This window comes from Leptopilina heterotoma, unplaced genomic scaffold, assembly GCF_015476425.1.
Source record: "Leptopilina heterotoma isolate Lh14 unplaced genomic scaffold, ASM1547642v1 Lhet_125, whole genome shotgun sequence".
Lineage (NCBI taxonomy): Eukaryota > Metazoa > Arthropoda > Insecta > Hymenoptera > Figitidae > Leptopilina > Leptopilina heterotoma.
In genome coordinates this window covers 926,691-942,855 of record NW_025110845.1, presented here as the reverse complement: position 1 = coordinate 942,855, position 16,165 = coordinate 926,691, and the positions used below count along the sequence as shown (strand labels likewise).

The 16,165-nt window shown below is 28.1% G+C and overlaps 1 protein-coding gene across 2 annotated transcripts in view; it reads left to right on the top strand.

Annotated features, from left to right (window-relative positions):
• LOC122512755 (CD151 antigen-like) overlaps positions 1 to 16,165 on the top strand; it is a 410,729-nt gene that overhangs the window by 227,437 nt on the left and 167,127 nt on the right. For both annotated transcript variants that reach the window (XM_043628790.1, XM_043628791.1), the window contains one exon: positions 1,553 to 1,608. The gene's annotated coding sequence lies outside the window, so the exon portion shown is untranslated. The remainder of the gene's footprint in view (positions 1 to 1,552; positions 1,609 to 16,165) is intronic.

Sequence of the window (16,165 nt, the reverse complement as noted above, 5' to 3'; positions counted from 1 at the left end):
TTTATCATTCCCTTGTTGAATTGATAACAATGTGTGAAAATTTTAATAGAACATTAAACCTCACGTTGCGGTTATATCTGTACAAACTATTAATATAGACTTTGTAAATTAATTCTAGGCATTAAACATTGTGAGCTTAATTATATTTATAATGTATTAATAACAATAAAGTTGAAAGTACTAAATAGCCAAGAAAAAAACTTTATATCAAAGTAAATAAAATTAAAAAATAGTAAATTATCTATTATTACAATCCATAAAGGTTTCGGCCCTTGGTCATGAAGCTCAAAAACAGGTCAAATTTGCCCTAAACCTTGACGTGTAATATAATGGCCCCTAGGGGGATTTTTAACTTGACTTATGACCTTGAAAAACTTTCTGAATCAGCGACGGTAAAGAGATAATTTTATATTATAGGAATGGATTATTATTATTAAGTGAGTAAATTAGAAAAATGAAATCCAAACAGAAACAAATAATATTTTTTATTAGAACATAGTAAATTGTATAATAAATACTAGTGAATTATTAAATAATTGCGTAATAATAAAATGATGGAATTATTAAAATAATAATGTTTATAAAACATTATATAAAGTACCGAATCGGAAATGTTGTGAATGTCAATTAAGTGTCATTTATAAAACAAGAAACTTTAATGAAAAATCTATAAACCTGAAATGGATACGCGTCACAGATTTTACGGATGAACTACCGGATACAAACTGTTTATTCGCGTGAATTAACATCAGCTTCCGGCGAATCATTTATGTTTTAACGCATGTTTTTTACGCTTACGTGTTTTCGAGTTTTTCAGAATTAATAATGCTTCACTTGTTGTTCCTCTGTAACAGCTGTTAGTGAAGTTTAAAACTAATATGTAACACCACATTTTTTTGATATTAAAAAAAACACAATTCTTTAAGAATAAAAGTTTTTTTTATGAATAATAAATTATTCCATTTGAAAAAGTTTTTTTGATATTGACAGAATTTTCAATAATAATTTCCTTTGAAATCGCACTGAAATTCTAACCGATTTTGGAAGAGATTCCAATAGAATTTTTATTTGAATCGGAAGTTTCACCATAAATCAAATTCAGATAAAAAATAATATAGGATTCTTTTTAGAAACTTACTTTGACTTTCATTTTCACTTTCACTATGGAAGATTTTTATTTCCACATTTATTTTCACTTTCACTTTTATCTTCACTTTCTCACTCACTTTGATATATTTATTTTCACTTTTTTTAACATTCATTTTGATAAGAAAGTGATAATAAAAAACTATGAAAGTGAAAATGAAAGGGAATAAAAAATCTTTCAAAGTAAAAGTGAAAGTCATAGTAGAAATTACATTACATAACCGACTCAAAAATTCTTCACGATATACAGATATTTCCGGAACTAAAATTACATTACAAATTATAAAATATATTTGATTATTGCTTAAATCTAGTTTATTTTAATTTTTATGTACCTATTTTATATTTTTCCACTCTATGTATATATATACGTATTATTTATCTCTACTGTTTCTTTTTGTTTCAGGTTTGAGATATAAGAGAAAAAGTCAACAAGTGAATATCTTTCACAAAAGAATAGTGGTAAGTTATGATTGATTTTTCTATGTTCTCGTTTTCTTTTTTATTTTGTTACACACTATACTTATCTATTGTGTTTAGTGTGAATTCGAATTTTTAAGTTGTGCTGAGCAAAAGATGAAAGATTTATATACTGCGTGAAAGAAGGAGAACAAATTGTTCTTGACAGCAAGACACTTTAGTAAATAATGGCTTTGTGAGAGAGGGTTGAAGCATGTTCATGGATAAATTCACCCCCTTTGCTTTCCACAAACTTACTTTTCCCATGTGACTTTCTCTAAACAGGAAAATGGAACTTTTAAAATGAAACTTGAAAATTTTTCACTCAGTTTTTCTTTTTTTTATTTCAAAACTCATTTTTTATATGCATAACTTTATAACAATATAGATATACTAAATAATAAATTATATTATATTATATATATTTATAGTAATTAACTATAATAATCTCCATATTCATTCTTTCATTTTTTCTGTCCCTCGCACTCTGAAGTTGTCTTTTGTGTATACTTTTGTTTTTTGTTAACTTTAGATATAGGGTATATTATATTATTATGTTATAATTATTTTTATTTTATAATTAATTCAAAATTGTAATGACAAATAGAAATCATCAGAATTTTTTTTTCTTCTTTTCATTAAAAGACTAGAATTTTGTTAAATATTATGTTTTGTCAAATTGAAATTATGTAGATTTTCGTTCTTTACTTCTAAACAAAATTAGAAAATTGTTAAACAACTGTGATTAAGAAATATTAAATTTATTTATTTTGCATTATTTTTGTTTATGAATCACAATTTTTTTAACAAAATTAATATTTTGTTTTAGAAAAAGAAGAAAAATATTTGCATAATTCCTATTTTCAAACTTATTTTTGGAACAGGATTTTTTCCACAGGAATTAAGACATTCAAAAGTTTCAAATTCAAACCTTTTTTAAATTAAACGCAACTTATAAAAGTATTTGTTATAAAACATGAAGATATCGATTGCTACGAGTCGAGGACTCGGAGTGATCGATTTCTTCATGTTTTCTAATAATTAAAGATGACCGAGAGATAAAATCATTATTTTATATTATGAGAATATTGTTACTGTAAGTTCATCAAAATTATTTTTATTATTTTAATTCAATTATTATTTTCATAAATTTTAAATTATTTTTTATGAAAATAATTAAATGTTTACATACAATTTTATTAAAAAAATTTTTAAATAATTGAATTCGTTTTGGGAAATTTTATTAAAATCTTAGATATTGAAAATCATTTAAATTAGAAATTTTTTTGAAAATAATTGAAATTAGGACAAGAATTTTTTTTCAAATTTTGAACATAGTTGAATTTTATTTTGTTTGAAATAATTGAATTTCTGCAATTATTTGTAATTTCTCAAAAATTGAATTCTTTTTAGTGTTTTGAACAAAAATTTAAATTAGAAAATATTTAATTTTTATTATTTTTAAAATTGCTAATTTTATTTTTAAAAAAGTCAGAAAAAAGTTAGCCGCGCGCTTTAGCGCGCTAATTGTTGCTAGTGATAATAATAATAACTTTGAAGTTATTCTCGTTTTTTGATTTTATATATAATAAGTAAGATTGTCTTTATCTTTGAATTTAAATTTTTAATTATTATAAAATTTATTACATTTATTATAAAAGGGGACTACAAAAAAGGAATTTCTTTTTGTACAATAGGTATTAAAATTCATTAATATAACAAAACGGAAAATACCATTTTATGTTAATAGACAGGGATTATTATGCATTATTTTATAATCACTTTGAAAAATATATAAGTAAAAGATTTTCAATATTTTTGTGAACAGAAGAAGAAAAATGATGTTAATGCTATTTGGGTAATTTTTTTGTAATTAGAATAATAAAATTAAAACCGAGTTATTTAAAATGATTTTACACGGATAACTTGGGAAACTTTCCCCGGTTCAGTTTACTTGACACAACTTTCTTTCCCAGAGAAGTAGTACCTATTTAAAAAAATGTCTGAGTGTAATTATTTTTTATCGGAGGATTAATTAAGCAAGTATTAAGGGGACAATTTTATAATAACTCGAATTAAATTAGACTTTTTAAAAACTTTTAAATGATATATTGACTTAATTAAAAAAAAACAGCTCTTAAGACTATTTTTTATGTAAAAATACTTTTACATGGTAAAGAAAGGTTTTTGAAGTACATAAGTATTTTGAGCTCTATTTAAACTAAATTGATTAAGATGTTTTAAAAATATCACGCCCGCAGTAATTTTTTTCGATCTGTAATCATCATTAAATATTAAGATAGGCATAGCAACAACAACAATTAATTTTTATTTTTGAAAATATAAGTTATAAAAAAATTGCTTTATTATATCCGTCTTAGTTCATCGAATTTTAAAATAAAAGACGGTGATCTGAAAGAAACTTTAAATCAAGAATAAACTATTAATATAGAAATATATTATACATAAAGTCTCGTCTCAAAAATTTAGATTGAAGTTTATTGAAAATTCTTGACTTTAACAAATTTTCTTCAAAGAATATAATATCGTACAATTTTATTGAAACATATTTTCCATCTGTTACAATATATTATATATGGTAACAATTTCATTTAAGTTTGCACACGGAGAAACTTTTTCTTCTAATATTAAATATATTTGGTTATCTTTATTCTAAAAGTACGTTAGAATGTGAGGATTTTTCGTGCGTTGTGCTAATAATTTCAACATTAATACGAAAATATGATAAGTTCGTTATATATTAAGCAACCTTCGGTGTACAAAAATTACTATCTGCATTAGAAATAGTCTTATTTTTCTTTAGAAAAGAATAAAATGCTAGTTTTTGTTTGTGAAATAATACGGTAATTCTAACCTTTTTTCCACATATAGATAGAATATATAACAGACATTCTAACGTAACATACCAATTTTGGAAGGACTGCGGGCGGACTTAACCGATTTCGCCCGAGCATCACCGAGTCCATCACCTGACGTCGCGAACTAACCCTAATGTTTTCGAAGTTGAAATTCACACGTGTATGAAAGAAAAAAACCTTTTATTAATAAACGTGAATGTCTCCTCATGCCAAATTAAATTCAAGAACTGTTCCTCAATATAACATAATTTTTTTCACGACTTTTACTTATTTACATAATTTGATTAGTAAGTTATTTTAAAAAAATGCTCTCTCTCGAAGGCACATATTTTTCCACTCGTTTAATATATAAGGACGATTCAGCTGTGTACTTCTAACGAATCGTGCGATCTTTCGGTTTCCGTGACCAATCGTCGTGTCTTTACTTGCATGTGCGTGTGTGCGTTAATAATATAGGTTAGGTTAGGTTCTTACGTCGTGTTAAATATATTTACCTACAGTTATAGTGACATTCACTAATGCCATCTACCATCAGATCCAAGTATCACTATCGTCTCTATGAGTATCTATAGACAATTAATTTGTTGTGTTTCTTTTTAATTCATGGCTTTCCCAACTTTGCAAAAATTATTATTTTCTTTCTAAAACAACATACTAATTTTCGTTAGTTTCCTTATGAAGAACTGTAAAATATATACTGAATGAGTGTTTTTGATAGTCTCAATAGCAATTTCTATAACCTATGTCGTTTTTCCCTTGAATCTAACCTAACATACTAAAATGTCTCACCAGTTTTAAGAATTAGTGGTATTAAAAGTTTCTCCGTGCAAGAATTCACTTTTTCTGAAGAAAGTTAAGGAAATTGTTATAAAATTCCAGTTCTTTCGAATTGTTATATTTTCCATGTTTTACATATTGGGTCCGATTTTTTGAAGTTTTTAAAATCTGACACTGGATTCGTAGTCAGAGATCTAAAAAACCTTTGAGTACTAAATTAATAAAATAATATCTAACAAAAAACTGACGGAACAAATTGTTTTAACAGCTGGTTTCTCGAAAACTTGTTTTTGCATGTAAGTATTAATTTCATTAAACGTCTTTGGGACATTTCACAAATGTCCGACATATTGGATCCGACATTTTGAATTTTGCAAGTGTTATATTGAATTCGCATTTAGTCAACTCATGAGCTTAAGATAAGTTATAATTTCTTTTGTTGATTGTGAAAAGATGAAATTTTAAATAAAATTTACCAACGAGATAAAGTTATAAACTAGTGAACAGTAGCTATTTATAAAATTCTTTTGCATTTAAATACGTCTCGAGTATCTCTTTTTGAAATTCCGATTATAATGAATTCCCATGAGAAACAAGTGCACATTGGACCTCATTATTCCAATTCTCTCTCTATGTATATATATATATATATATATATATATATATATATATATATATATGTACCAATTATGTTTCTGTAGTGAAAAACTGAGGAGAAGCAAGTTAGACAATAATTATGTTTCGTTGATTCGCAGTCGCTTCTCGACATTTTCTTTCGTCTTGGGAGTTATTTCATTTGCATGCACATCCGCGACGCTATGTGACGAAAACGTTCATTAAATTGAGTGCCTGTCCATTCAAATACATTTAGATCAGCGACAACAGCAAGAATCCTTTTCTTCCTCTTCTTCCTTCAGTGGCAAATTATTTAAAGTGCGATAAGGAGGCAAGATAAGCACTAGAAAAAGGAAACTTATTTATTTCCTTCTCCAGACGAAATTCACTTGAAATGGAGCCGAAACAAAACTCGTTACGGTCCATCGAGACACTGAGAAGTGAAAAGACTTTATACGCTTAACTTTAAACTATTAAAGTCAGCTGGAAAATTCTATTTAGTTAGAGTTGCTATATACTGTGAAGTTAGATTACCTTGTGTTTGCGAACTGTCGCCACTGACATTATCTATAAAAAATCTTCCTTATTTTAAAGTGAATTTTCAGCTTCTTTTTCTTCATTTTCTCTTTACTATGAAAAAAACATTTTTTTTCCACTCTATTACTTCTTTTATTAGACTTAAGCTTTTACTGAAAAATAAAAATTTACTTCATTTTTAGATGCATTATTTTCAGACATTTTTCGTGAAATCAAGGAATAAAACATTACTTAAATAATAATAACTTTGCATTACACATTTTTTATAAATTAATATAAATCATAAAAAAAATTGACGAAAATTAACACATTAATTTTTTAGAAGCAAAAATAACTTTGCTCAATATATTAAAGATTTTTGAAAGTAAAACTTTTTTAATGATTGAATTTTTGTATCATGCTTTACAATTTTTTAAACAACACAATGACATATTTCTTTAAAAAAAATTAACAACTGTTTAAGAAAATAATTAAAAATTTTTCAATATTTAAAAAAAACCCCAATACAAAGTTTTCGAGTATTATACTACTTTCATGAATGGAAAAGCATTCTGCTACGATCTCGAAAATAACACCTGCGGAAATTTTCGAAACTGCTTATTGCCAAGGAAATGTCTTTCATTTATTGTAAGTAGCGATTAAGGAGCATAAGAAATTTCTGGATAAATTGTAACGAGGATGCGCAGACATGCATGAAAACGAAGAATCCTAAGAGAGAAAGAGGGCTTGATTCTTGTTCCTCTTGAAAAGATTATGGGGTTGGATAAACGAGGGAAGAAAAAGATGGTAGAATGGGTGGAAAAAAGAAGACATCCAATCTGACTAAAACGAGCTTTTTTACTTTGACGACTGTGGTAAAAAGAACTCCTTGTGGAGTCTCAAACAGGAGCATAGTTTAGTCTATAAAATCTCAACTCTCCTCTCCCAATCTCATCCCCTCTTTCATCCTTTTTACTCAACTAAGATGAGGTCATAAGATCAAACTTGGTATCTTGATAGTCAACTATACTAAAGTCACCTGACCACCGCTTTCACGGGGTAGTGCTTTGAAATTTACCTCACTCCTCTCAAGCCCTCCAGGGATGTAAATAATCAAACTTTCATTCACTGAGAAATTTCGAGTTACAAATTAGAATTATATTCACTTGTCATAAATTTTCTGGAAAATTTATTTGACTTATGAAAATAAGAATTTCTTTCGAAAAATGGTTTTTTAGTCCACTTTTTGAAAAGACGTTTGTAAAAAAGGAAGTTGAATTTTATCTCCCAACAGAATTTTATAAAAGTCCTTTTTGAAATCACAAAAAATGGGGTAAGAACTCATATTTATTGTGGTTTTTTCATACTAGTAGAATAGACCCGTGTCTTAACCTCTTCGCAGTCCAGTTAAAAATCGCTTGTGGGCTTCAATCGGCCCGAAAAAAAAGTTTCCAAAAAATATAATTTCATCACATACATAAGGTTTTTGGGGTTACTGAATTCAAATTTAAGGTCAGTTTTTCAAAATTCAAAATGGTGGATTCAATATGGCGGATTATTTTAAAACTGATGCGTTTCGATCGAATTTTTTTTGAGGGGTTTTAGGCATATTCAAAATGGCGGACCCAATACGGCTGATAATTTTTAAATTGTTGCGTTTCGATCGAAATTCATTTCTCGAGGGTTATCGGAATCATTGATTACGAATCTGATGTCAGATTTTAAAAATGGTAGAACCAATATGGGGACCAAATTTTTTAAAAGTTGACAGAAATAAAATTTAATGATTTTTAATAGTTTTTTGCAAAACAAAAAAGATTTTGTATATAATAATAATAATGGGTGGGATAAAAAAGTGACGGGGTTGGGAGATCAGAGTACCCTACCCCCATATATTTTGGGCCGCTGAACACGAATTCGGTGTCCGTTTTGGTCCAGCATGTGTATATTTTTTCCTAACCTCAAAAAACATGTCAAATTTTTGAGAGCGTTCACAAATGATGTCACGTTTTTGGGGGTAGGGGGGGGTCTCTACTAAACGTGACACAATGTATTTTTACATGTGAAATTGCATGAAATTGCGTGACAGGGGGGAGGAGGGGTCTAAAATCCCAAAAAATTGCGTGACATCATTTATGAACGCTCCCTTTAATGGTATGGTATACAAATTTTTTAAAAAATTGATGGATTTTAATTAAACTTGGTAGCCAAGGGTTATTGGTATCTAGGGGTATTTAGGGTCGCGGATTACGAATCTGCAGTCAGATTTTCAAAATTAAAAATTCATAAAAATTAAACAGATTTCTAAATTCTTGACCCCCATTTTGGATTTTGAAAATCTGACTTCGTACTTGTAATCAGCGACTTCATAAACCCCTAGATACCAAATTTCATTAAAATCCATCAATTTTTAAAATTTTCGTCCGCCATTTTGGATCCGTCATTTAAAATTTTTAAAATCTGACTTCAGATTCGTAATCAGAGACCATAAAAAAGAAATGAATGACTTTCCTCCCTGTGTTGAATGGTCCCTTAAAAATATTTCTCTAAAATACATATCATGAGTATTTCAATGTAATATTTCCGCAAAATTTCTATAATAAAGTATAATGATGTTAAAATAGTTAAATATTTAAAATTCTATTTAAAAAATTAAATAATTACCTACTAGCTAGCTATATTTAATAAACTAACGACTATTGTTAGAATGTTTATTAATTTCATAATAACCTGCAATGATGAATAGATTTGATTAACGTGGGATTTTTTTCACTCTCCGTAAATCGATTCCGTAAATGTCACTAAGATAAGTCTCGCAATTTATGTAATGAGAAACGAAGAAGATAAATTGATCTACACTCTTCATATAAAAAGAAAATTGATGCCTCTAGTTATTAAAATTCTGAAAAATTTTAATTCATACTAATTATTTAAGATTTAAAATGTAATTACTTTTTAAAGAAAGTTTAATATCTTTTCTCTCTTAAGAAAATAAAATTTACCATAAAATTTCGAAAGAGAAAAAAGACTGCAAATAAAATTTTTTTTATATTTTCAAAGAAAATAATATTTTGAAAAATTGTGAAAGAACGTTTCTTAAAAAGTTCAAAATGTCTCGCAATAAATTCGTAACGTTATTCTTTGCGAGAGAAGTATATGAAAAAGAAGAGAAAAAAAACTTCCTAAGGATTCATGTATAGCTTGGAAAGTGTAGTTTATGTTGAAATCGTGTGGAAAATTATAAGAAAAAGGAAGCTCTCTTTTTTTGGTGGGTTGGAGTAAAGAAAATTTATATTTTCTTTGAATTTTTATAAACCTTATACGGGCAAGAAATAAAAAAAATAAAGAAATTATCTAGTTAGTATACAAATAGCGTTGAAAGTTGGCAAAAGAATCATCGCCAGATGGTTTCACTAAAGAAATCAGAGAGCGATAAGGTTGATATCGTTTCAAGCGGTAACATCTGCCGATACCTTGTTCAGTCTCTATTATTTTCATAACACAAAAACGTGACGAGGATCCCCAGTTACGTGATTCGACCCAGTTTTCCTTTTTCTTTCGTAAAACTTCCCTCGGAAATAGTCGACCTTCTGCTGTATATAATATACACTTTGACTCTTTTTCTTACAAAGTCATGAAAGCAAAGAAAAAAACAAAATTATTTCTAGGAAGGACTTTTAAACAAGAATTAGTTTCTTATTACAAACAAAAAGTTTTTGTTTCTTAAAATTTTATCAAACTTTACTGAATTGTTGATCTATTTTATAGTAAATTATGCAACAAAGGCGTATTATGGTCACTCTATGCTACATGTACCGGTGCATGCTAAGTTTCTCCATATAACCCAGCTGGTCAATAAAGTGCCTATTATTACTCTAGGGCAATAAAGTACCCATTATTACCCTAGGGCAATAATGGTCACATGTACAGGTATATAAAGTGACTATAATACGCCTGAGTTACATAAAATAATTTTAATATCTGTTGAAGAAATTTTAATCCATATTTTATATCCAAACTCATTTTTCTCCGTATAATTTTCTCTGTGTGGAAGAACAGTCGCTTGGACGTTGTATTAATTAGTAATTTTCATTAATTCAAATTTAGACAGTGAAATTTTTCGGCAACATAGCAAGCTTGCATGATATCTGAAACGGAGTTGTATGATACTGAGAATATATATTTTTAGTGTTTTTTTCAGAAATACTTCTATGATTTTAAAGTTAAATTGGATGAAATTTGAATATTTCGGTGCAATGATTTCTATACACGGAAAAAATAAGTTCAGCAGATTTTACGAAACTAATTTCGCACTAGCGGATATTTAAGATTCCTAGACGAAGTTTTTCAAAAACCCAGAAACTTTCACTACTTTAAGCAGAACAATTGTCGAGAAACTGCAACCAGTGTTGTAATTTATAAAACAAGCTTGAATGTAGAAATGTTTCGTATTTTCTGGTGAACATTTTATCAGAAAATGGTAAAAATGTTTCGTGCAATCTAAAAACGCGTGGTTTGAGTTTCCACTTCGCTGTCTATCGTGAATTCTCGAACACAAAGTTTCGTAAAATTCTATACGGGGTGTACCAAAAGTCGCGTTATAAATAGATATGTTGAAGCTTGTCTCGTCGCGTCGGTATTAACTTGTCTGCTGTATATAGATATAATATGTGGAAGGAAAAAGAGAACTGCTTTACCTGCCGGTAACATTTGGATAATTGTTTTCTTTTACGTATTTCACATTTCATTGTTCCAAATTCGTAACATTTTTTATGTGCTTTTGTAATCCAAACTTTTAATTATTATTAATTTCTTTTAATTTACAGTCCAATAAATTTTATAGTTTATCATAATATTTACCGATGACAATATATATATTAATTTCTCAAGTTTTAACTGTTATTACTTCAAATTTTAGACAATTTAATATAAACATTTTTTGAGTTTGAATTTAATTTTGAAAATTTTTTGTCAATTTATTTATAATTTAAAATTAAGAATAAAATTATTTTCTAAAAATTGAAAAATTTTATAGAGATTTTATAACTAATTATAATCAAAAAATGTTATTTTAAAAACCATAAAATATTTTGTATAACTTTTAAAAAAATGATTTTTTTAAAAATTAATATTCAGTATATTGACATTTCTCACAAGCGCAGTTTTAATCTCCTCAGTTAGTATATAAAGAAACTCAATTCTTTCATCTACAAGTGCGAGTTATATTGTATGTGCGTTGCGTCAGAATTCGTTTATATGTATGCGTATTTCCGTTTAGTTAGTGTCAGAATAAAATAAGCCAATCCAAGCGAACCATTGCGTTGTAGAGTGCAGTCACATGTGTCGAACCAATCATCTATCTCCTATAGAAGACGAGAAAAAATGGTCTTGAGAGCTCATTGGTACATTAAGAAATTCTTTTTTCTGCTTTATTCGTTTTTTTCTCCGTGAATATTTTTTTCCGTGGCGCATGCGCTTCAGGCTAAACATTTTACAAAACTCTTGAATTAGAACGTCCAACCGATCATTTGTGAATTCCATAGAATTTTTTTTGAGTTTTCGAGAAACGCAGTCATCATATATTACTATTGATTCTGTTTTATCTTATACTAAACTCCTCTCCGTATCCGCTATTCCAAAATTAGTTTCGTAAAACGTACTAAATTAATTTTTTCCGTGTAGCAGTAAAGTTAATATTTGAACTTTGTCAGTCGCCGGACAAAGGTAGTTCTACGACTCTAGCCTTTACCTTTGCTGGAATCATATACCCTTGAGACGTTCGTACTTTTAGCATAGCGTGTGAGTACTCTGAGTACCTAATTATAAAGGCAATAAGCCAACGCCACGTAACACAAATATTGAATCAAATCTATATACCTACTCTCTGAAAACCATACACATACACTCATATGTGTGTCAATGAAAATAATTTCAAAACGAAAATTTATCTTCTTAAGTTATTAACATCGATTTTCATTTTAGGGGAGCGTGGGGGAATTGGAGCCCCTTAAGGAAAATTATTAAAAAAACCAACTTATCTTTATAATAATACATTGTTTTCATAATTTTCTACTCATTTCGTTATTTATCTTTAATTATGTTTAATTAGAAACTTAAAAAGAGAAAGTAAATTGGAAAAAAAAAATTTTCAAAAAAAAAATACATTTTTTGCCATCACCCAATTTGTGGGGTATTGGGAGCTTTCACTTGAAATTTAAAAAACTTTTATTTTTTAGGAATATTTTTTGTTTTCTAATAGAAAAAAGTGTTAATACTTACAATAAAGCCAAAACTTTAGACTTAGAATAATTTTTTTCCTAAATTATAAATAAATAAAAAATTTTTTAAAAAAAATTAAATTTTTCATTTTTTCCACCAAAAATTATTTTTTAATTAAAAATTTGTTCATAAGGTGATATCTTTTACAATTTTCAAAGAAATAACGAAAGCCGTAACATAGTAACGTAAATTCTTTGGGCTGACACTAATTCTCCCATTACCCCACAGAATTCTTACAGGACAAAATTTGAATAAAAAAATAAAAACATCAACAAATTTTATTATTATCTCGATTTTTATACAAGTATACATATCCACACATATTCACCTATAATATAATGAAAAAACAGAACTAAATAATACGATTTTAACTACTTATGGTGATGTTTAGAAATATTTTGCATTTTACAACGAAAACTCAAAAAATACATTTTCCCTTGTCTTTACTAAAAATTTGTCAAGAATGTGATCATTTGTTTTGGAATGATATAAACAAAGGTTGTAGAAGATTTTCTAGATATTGCAGCGAATTTGAAGGCTTTTAAGTACGTGAAATTTAAAAGCTCCCATTACCCGCAAGCTCCCATTACCCCACGCTCCCCTACTTTAAAACAACATTTTTTCAATTAAACGTCATTTATTACATTTTTTCCTTTGTTAATTAATTAATTTTGACTCTTTTATTCTTTGCTCTTGTCAAATCAAAAATTTATAGAGTCATTACATTATACATATTTCGACCAAAGCCGTTGCTTTTTTAACAATAGAAAATATTTAAAAAAACATATATACAATTAACTGGAAAATTGAAAAAAATATTATTGAAATATGACTAGATTGAATATTAAATGGTATGAAATAATACATAAAATATAATTTTGCGATATTTGAATATTAATAACTTCTTTACAGAAAAATAAAAAAATATACGTGTTTTTAGAGGTATTTTTAATAATCAACGAATAAACACACACCGGATTTTTCGCATTGGTTCCGATTGTAGTTTAATAAATAAAAATATTTTAAAAATAGTACCTATTGAAATCATATTTTATGTATTATTTCATATCATTTATAAAATATAATGGAATTTATCTATATATCTATATCTATTTACAATAATTTTAATAATTCGTTGACTTCAGTTTTTAATTTAAATAATTCCGTTTTTTAAATTCCCCGCAAAGAATGTTGATTATTATTAAATAAATGTTTTTGATAAAAAATACCTCGTTATATAAAGATTTATAAAAATTGAAGAATGCCGGAAAATAGTCAAATTCCATTGGAATAGCGTACATATTCTCAAGCGTTTATATGAAAAAATATCGAAAGGAAAATGCGATCTTTAACCCTTACGCATTTATAACTTTCTTGGAATTTTAAATAAAGCTGATTCAATATTATATGCCTGTAGCTTTAAGAAGAAATAGATATTTGTTTTATGGAACAATATATCATTTTCATGATGTGTAAAACATTTCATCATTAATCTGCTCTGTATATTCTTTTGTTATTCAGGTTTTGTTATGTCGTTACTATACTGAGAGACCTTTGGGACTGTAGCGGAACAACGTATGTGACAGCAGCTCCACTATGGTTTTGGTGCGCTGCGGTAAAATCTTGGGCGCGTGACAGTCCCAAATGTTGGTGAGCATCTCACCGAAGTAGTGGGAATGCCGCCTTTGGTTTGCAGCTGAACAACTTTGGGACTGTCACGCGCCCAAGATTTTACCGCAGCAACCCAAAAGTATAGTCCTGTAGCGTTCCTCCAATATGGTCAGTAGCAGCCTATCGAAAGTCTGCTGCTGACCCAAAGGTCTCTCAGTGTATGCTTCAAAAATTTTTATTAATACTTTTTTTTTTTATTGTTTATACTCCTGCCCTATTGGCCTTACGCACTTCGACAAGAGTCCCCGAGAAATACTTTTTTGGATTAAGCATAACCATTCTACTTAGAAATTTTTCTATATATTAACCTAATTTGCGTCTACAGCATGTACACTAATTCGAAAGAAAATTAAATAAACTTCCCTTTATCTTTTTATTTTTCAAAATTTATTTTAATTACAGATCTGTTTGAAATGTAAAACTCATAATTTTTTTAGTTTTCAGTTAATTCTGTTTTAAATTGATGTATAACTTATTATTAATAATTCCTATTTTATAAAATAAAATTCACTTAAAAAGTACACTTCTGGCGATCATACTTTGTAGGTGGAATGGTTTGAAATCCCTTATCAGTTTTATTAACTTTTTCTAATAACATTGCCAATCAATCAGCAAAATCGGAATTTCAAAAAATAAGCGACCTTAATTTTTAAGGTGATTTATAACTACACACTGCAAAAACTGGTATCCCACTCGTGTCTTAAAATGAGTTGCTTTAAGTGTTTAAACGATTGAGATACAAAATCTGTCTTATATTGAGACATTTAATTTCATCTCGTGTCTCATTTTAAAACATTAGAGGTGACTCAATGCTAATAAGACACATAAAACGTCTTCTTACTGTGAGACGGATACTCGAAACTCACATGGTGTCTCAAAATGAAGTGCTAAATGTGTGAGACATTTTATAACGTCTTAAAATGAGACACATAATATCTGTTTCAAATATGTGGACACAAGACATCTATGTGTTTCAAATATGGAGACAAAACGTCTCAAAATGAGACACTTGTTTTTGCAGTGCAGACTTATACTTTTGAAAGAAATGTTTGTACCCTTTAAGGCCCAGCGGTTTCGATTGAAACCACTTTTGTGTTCGAACATTCATAACTTTGTCAAAAATTAATTAATTTTTCAGTTCTAAACGCCAAAGATCCACAAATTTATATTACTTTTTAAAAAAAAATTATAGTGCAATAAATTTACAACAATCTTATAATTATAACTATATTGAAAAAAAATGTTTTTGCTAAGGGTTGTTAGAAAAATTAAAAATTGTTAAATTACTTCAAGTAAAGCTCATGAAAATGACTACTCGGGGGTTTATGGGGTCGCTGATTACGAATCTGATGTTAGTTTTTCAAAATTCAAAATGGCGGATCCAATATGGCGGACGAAAAAATTTGAAAATTGAACGAGGCTCATGAAAATGACTACTCGGGGGTTTTCGGGGTCGCTGATTACGAATCTGATGTTATTTTTTCAAAATTCAAAATGGCGATCCAAAATGGCGGAGGGAAAAATTTGAAAATTAAGCTATGCTCATGGAAACTACCACTTGGTGTTCTTGAGGTCACTGACTACAAATTTAATGTTAGTTTTTTAAAATTCAAAATGGCGGATGTAATATGGCGGCCTATTAAAAAAAGATGTTGGATGTTTATGAAACATGGTGTTCGCACTGTTTTTTGCTTACTACTCGGAAAGTTTTGTGTCTTTTCTTTCAGTTTTTAAATGTCAATATTAGCTTGTAATTAGAAATATTTAGCACCCTAAATAATAAGGGTTTTGTATAAAAAAATTGGTCAAAAATAGGGGTAAAA